Source organism: Ricinus communis, chromosome 4 (assembly GCF_019578655.1).
Source record: "Ricinus communis isolate WT05 ecotype wild-type chromosome 4, ASM1957865v1, whole genome shotgun sequence".
NCBI lineage: Eukaryota > Viridiplantae > Streptophyta > Magnoliopsida > Malpighiales > Euphorbiaceae > Ricinus > Ricinus communis.
The window spans coordinates 3,265,435-3,271,886 of NC_063259.1; the positions used below are offsets into that span (position 1 = coordinate 3,265,435).

The 6,452-nt window shown below is 35.8% G+C and overlaps 1 non-coding gene across 1 annotated transcript; it reads left to right on the top strand.

The window, feature by feature from the left end:
• Window positions 1-5,450: 5,450 nt before the first annotated feature.
• Window positions 5,451-5,557, top strand: LOC112535017. The gene has a single exon (XR_003079223.2). It is a non-coding gene; the product is annotated as a small nucleolar RNA R71 (small nucleolar RNA).
• Window positions 5,558-6,452: the final 895 nt, after the last annotated feature.

Consider the following 6,452-nt stretch of genomic DNA (forward strand, 5'->3'; position numbering starts at 1 on the left):
GAAATGAATAGTGGCTGCTGCTGCACAAAAAAACAAAGGGAAGCAATAGTGACTGTTGGAAAACCTTCTCACCGTCTCTTTCTTCTTCTTTTTTGAAATCGAAAATAGTAAAATATAAAAAAAATAAGAAAATGGAAATGAAATGGAGAAGTTAAAATCATCAACACAGAAGATTGTGTGAAGTAAAGCGTGGTCACGCCTTATAAGGAGCGAGCTTCTGTAAAAGAAAATAAAATGAATGTCAAAACAAAACAAAAGGTGTTGTGAAATAAGGCATGGTCACGCCTTATAACAAGCGAGCTTTTGTAAAAAAATGAAGTCAAAACAGAAGGCGTCTTGAAACAAGGCGTGGTCAAGCCTTATAAGAAACGAGCTTCTGTAATCTTGAGGTGCAGTTTTTCAAAACAAAACAGAAGGTGTTTTGAAACAAGGCGTGGTCACACCTTATAAGAAGCGAGCTTCTGTAAGACTAACAACAGATTTTATTTATTTATTTATTTATTTTTAAACAGAATAGAAGATGTTTGGGAACAAGGCGTGGTCACGCCCTATAAGAAACGAGCTTCTGTAATAAATTCTGTTAACGTGGTCATGCTTTATCCAGATTGGCCTCCTGCCAACAAAAATTGAACTTCTTCATTAAAAAAAATATTAGAAAATAAAATAAATTCAGTGAAAGAAAATAAAACGTATGAATAAAATGAAGAAAGCATTTGGGTTGCCTCCCAATAGCGCAATTCGTTTAACGTCGTTTTGCTCGACGGAGTGAGGAAACGTTTCAGTCATCCAGATAAGTGGGGTAATCCAAAGGAAAACTATCGAGACATGGAACAATTTCGCCCTCTTGGAAGATTTTCAATCTATGACCATTTACTTTGAAGATTTTGTTCAAATCCAAGCTTTTAATTTCCACTGCACCATAGGGGAACACATTAGTAACAACAAATGGACCAATTCATCGAGAACGAAACTTACCGGGCATAAGCTTCAATCAAGAATTATATAACAATACTTTTTGACCAATCTTAAATTGTTTCCTAATAAGAATATTATCATGGAGTAATTTGGACTTCTCTTTGTAAATTCTCGAATTCTCATAGGCATCTAATCGCAACTCCTCTAATTCTTGCAATTGCAGTAGCCTTGACATTCCAGCTTTATCCATGTTCATGTTGCATTGTCGAATTGCCCAATAGGCCTTATGCTCAATTTCTACCGATAAATGACATGCTTTTCCGAAGACTAACCGATAAGGGGACATTCCTATGGGAGTTTTGTAAGCTATGCGGTATGCCCAAAGAGCATCATCTAAACGAAGGCTCCAATCCTTTCTTCCTGGATTCACCATTTTTTCTAAGATGGATTTAACTTCTCTATTGGAAACTTCGGTTTGTCCATTGGTTTGAGGATGATATGCGGTGGCTGTTCTATGATTTACTCCGTACTTCTTCGTCAAAGCTGTAACCGATCTATTGCAAAAATGAGCTCCTTGGTCACTGACAATTGCTCTTGGATTTCCAAACCTGTTAAAGATGTTAGCCTTGATAAAACCTACAACAGCTTGAGAATCATCAGCTCTGGTGGCTTTAGCTTCCACCCATTTTGATACATAATCTACAGCCAAGAGTATATATGAGAAACCACAAGAAGAGGGTAGAAGACCCATAAAATCGATCCCCCACACATCAAATATTTCACAGATAAGAATCGGAACTTGAGGCATTTCATTATTTCGAGTTAGTGCTCCTACTTTTTGACATTTCTCACAACTTTTGTAAAATTGATATGCATCTTTAAACAAAGTTTCCCAATATAAACCACAATATAAGCTTTTCCTAGCGGTTCGTCTAGGTCCAAAGTGTCCTCCATATGCATAATCATGGCTAAAGGCTAAAATAGATTGGAATTCATTTTCAGGCACACATCTCCTAATCACTTGATCATAACAAAATTTCCATAAGAAGGGCTCATCCCAAACATAATATTTAGACTCATTCTTTATCTTTGCCTTCCTAGATTTACTAAGATAATGAGGTAGATTTCTTGTAACTAAGTAATTTACCATGTCTGCATACCAAGGAGTCATACCCTTGAGTTGGAACAAATGTTCATCAGGAAAGTTATCATTGAAAGGTAGGTCATCTTCTTCCCTTATCAACCTACTCAAATGGTCTGCAACAGAATTTTCCACTCCTTTTCTATCCTTGATGTTCAAGTTAAATTCTTGAAGAAGCAAAATCCATCGAATTAGCCTTGGTTTTGATTCTTTCTTTGCTAAAAGATACTTCAAAGCTGCATGATCAGAATACACAATAACTTTAGAACCAAGCACATAAGATCAAAATTTATCCAAAGCAAAGACAATTGATAAAAGCTCCTTTTCTATCGTGGAGTAATTGCATTGTGCAGAATTTAATGTCCTGGAAGTATAATAGATAACATGACTTTTCTTTTCAATCCGCTGCCCTAGAACTGCTCCCACTGCATAATTGCTTGCATCGCACATGATTTCAAAAGGTAAATCCCATCTAGGTGGTTGAATAATAGGTGTGCTTGTCAACAAATCTTTGAGTTTAACAAACGCCTCTCTGCATTCATTCCCAAACTCGAAATGAACTTCTTTTTGCAGTAAATTTGTCAATGGCAAAGCGATCTTGGAGAAATCCTTGATAAATCTGTGATAAAATCATGCATGTCCTAGAAAAGGACGCACTTCCCTAACATTGGTAAGGTATGGTAAGTTTGCAATTATGTCTACTTTTGCGTTATCAACCTCTATACCCTTGGAGGAGACCACATGCCCTAATACAATGCCTTGGGTGACCATAAAATGACATTTCTCATAATTTAAAACCAAGTTTGTCTCTATACATCTCCTTAAAACTTTGGTTAAATTTTCTAAGCATTCATCAAATGAATCCCCATACACAGTAAAGTCATCCATAAATACTTCAATGCATTTCTCAATATATTTAGAAAAAATACTCATCATGCATCTTTGAAACATACCTGGAGCATTACAGAGGCCAAAAGGCATTTGCCTATAAGCATAGGTTCCGAAAGGATAAGTGAATGTTGTTTTTTCTTGATCTTCCTGTGCAATAGGAATTTGATAGAATCCTGAAAAGCCATCAAGAAAACAGAAGAAAGATTTGCTCGCCAATCGTTCTAACATTTGGTTAATGAAAGGTAGGGGAAAATGATCTTTTCTAGTTACTTGATTAAGCTTCCTAAAATCTATACACATTCTCCAACCATTTTGCACATGCATTGGTACAAGTTCATTGTTCAAATTCCTTACCACAATCATTCCAGTTTTCTTGGGGACAACATGAATCAGACTTACCCATTTGCTGTCTGAGATTGGGTAGATTATACCTGCATCTAACAGCTTGAGTATCTCTTTCATGACAAGTTCTTTCATGGCTGGGTTCAGTCTCCTTTGTGGTTCCCTTGATGGCTTAGCATCATCCTCTAGCAAAATCCTGTGCATGCAAATTGATGGACTAATGCCTTTTATGTTAGCCAACGTCCAACCAATTGCAACCTTGTATTCCTTCAAAGCTTTAATCAATCTTCCTTCCTGTTTCATTGTTAGTCCGTTTGAGATGATAACAGGCAATGTCTCCTTATTACCTAAATACACGTATTTTAGGTGATCCGGTAAAGCTTTCAGCTCTAGTTTTGGTGCCTGCACAATTGAAGGTAACATCTTGTCATTAGTATTAGAGATTTCAGCATTGAGATTTGTCGGTTCAGATATTGTTGCTGAAAATAATTCTTCTACACCAATCTCATAATCATTTCCTTCAAAATTAGATTTTTTATCCAATTCTTGCTCATCACCAACACTTTCTTCTGTAAAAACTTCCTGCACGATTGGATCAATTACCCAATATGGCAAAGAGAATGTACATCATTAGGGTATTTAATTGCATCGAAAATATTAAATTTAACAATCTCTCCATCAAATTCTACGGAGAGAGTACCCTCATCTACATTAATCTTTGTCTTAGCACTTTTCATGAATTGTCGTCCTAACAAAATTGAGGCTGATTTTGATGAGGAACTGCCATCCATTTCCAAAATGTAAAAGTCGACAGGGAGTATGAGCTCATTAACCTGCACCAAAACATCTTGAACTACCCCAAGGGGATGAATGAAAGAATGATGAGCTAATTGAATCACTACACTAGTTTTTTACAAGTCATTTAGTTTTAAATCTTTGATAAATAGAAAATGGCATGACATTAATGGAAGCTCCCAAATCTAACATGGCACACTTAATTTTCGTATTACCAATAACACAAGGTAATGAAAACATACCTGGATCTTTGCATTTTCCTGGCATATTCTTTTGTAAGATTGCTGACACATTCTTACTTACCACTACTTTCTTCTTTCTCTTCATTCTTCTTTTGTTGGTGCACAATTCCTTCAAGAACTTTGCATATTTAGGAATTTGTTTGATAGCATCCAATAGTGGGATATTTATCTCCACCTTCCTAAATGTATCCAAGATCTCCTTTTCTTGCTCATCTTCTTTTGGTTTTGCTAATCTGCTAGGAAAAGGAATTAATGGAGTGTGAGATGAAAGAGATAGGGGAGGATCAAATCTTACCCTACGTGATGCCTTGGAGGAAGCTTCTTCTTAATTTTCCTTGCTAAGTTCACTTTCCTTAAGTGGAATCGAGCCTAAAGGAATCTCCTTTCCACTTCTTAGAGAAATTGCACTAACGTTCTCCTTTGGATTTATTTCTGGTTGTGAAGGTAGTTTTCTAAAATTTTAAGCCTCCAATTTACTAACTGACGTAGCCAATCGAGTTATTTGATTGTCGAAATTCTGAATGCTTGACCTTGTTTCCTGTTGAAATTGAAGATTATTGTTAGCAAGATTTTTAACAATATCTTCCAAGGACATACCTGAATTTGAAGCTTGAGGTTGTTTGTTGAAATTCTAGGAAGGATACTTTTGTTGTCCTCATTGGTTCTCATAGCTCAAATTTGGGTGATCTCTCCATCCAGGATTATAATGATTGGAAAAAGGGTCATACTTCCTTTGAGGTTGACTAGTATATCCGCTTAGAGCATTAGCCTCTTGTATCATGTCTTGTTGCAATGTTGGGCACATATCGATAGGGTGTCCTTGGACCGAACATATTCCACAAACTTTTACCATTTGCAATTGCCCTACATCCATTTGACGAACCAAAGCAGTTAAATTAGAAATTTGATTTTCAAGATTTTTAGTGCTTACCTCATTAACTTGCCTTGTAGCTCTATCAGCCCTTATACCAAATTGTTAAGAATGTTCAGCCATGTTTGAAATCAATTACTTGGCTTCTTCAGGTGTCTTGTCTACCAAAGCTCCACCACTTGCTGCATCAATCATACTCCTATCTATTGGCAGTAATCCTTCATAGAAGTATTGGATTAGGAGTTGCGGAGAGATTTGATGATGTGGGCATTTAGTATATAGTTGCTTGAACCTTTCCCAATACTCATACAATGTTTCTCCAGTGAACTGTGTTATGCAACAAATTTCTTTTCTGATGTTGGCAGCTCTTGTTGCAGGGAAGAACTTGTCTAAGAACAATCTTTTCATCTTATTCCATGTTGTTATTGAACCAGAGGGTAGATAATAGAGCCAATCTTTTGCTTTATCCTTTAAAGAAAAGGGAAAAGCTCTAAGATTTATTTGCTCTTCTGTCACACCATGTGGCTTCATTCCGGAGCATACAATATGGAATTCTTTCAAATGTTTATGAGGATCTTCACCTGCACATCCACGAAAAGAAGGGAGTAAGTGAATTAAACCGGATTTTAATTCAAAATCAACTGCAATATTAGGAAATGTAATGCATAAAGATTGTTGATTTAAATTCGGTTCAGCTAGCTCTTTGAGAGTTCTGTTCGCCATATTTTCTATAACTTCTTGAGGAATAGATGTGTCACCAATAGCCAAATCTATTTCCAACTCCTCTATGAGACAACTTTTTCTTTGTCTAGTCTCCTTTCTTAATGGACGCGCTGTCTTCTCAATTTTAGGATTAAACTGTAAATCAATATCTTGAGAAGAACGAGTCATAAAAAAATAAATTAATCAATGAGAAACTAAAATAGGTTCCCCGGCAACGGTGCCAAATTTGAACGAGTTGTCGAAGCCCTTTAAAAGAAATTACTGATTTTCTTAAACTAATTTGTAGAAAAAGTGAAACTAGGTCGAATCCCAAAGGAACCAATGTGGATAGCTTCTCAAAGTAAAATAAAAATGGGGGGATTTTGAATGTTTGAATCAAAATTATAAATAAGCATAAAATAATGAAGGCTGAATATTAAAGTAAATAAAAATCAATCTTAACAAATTTCCAATTCAAGAGTGCTAATTCCATCCAATTGTAATCATGATCATAGGCTAAAATATCAATTTTTCTATTCAAGTACTTAGTCTA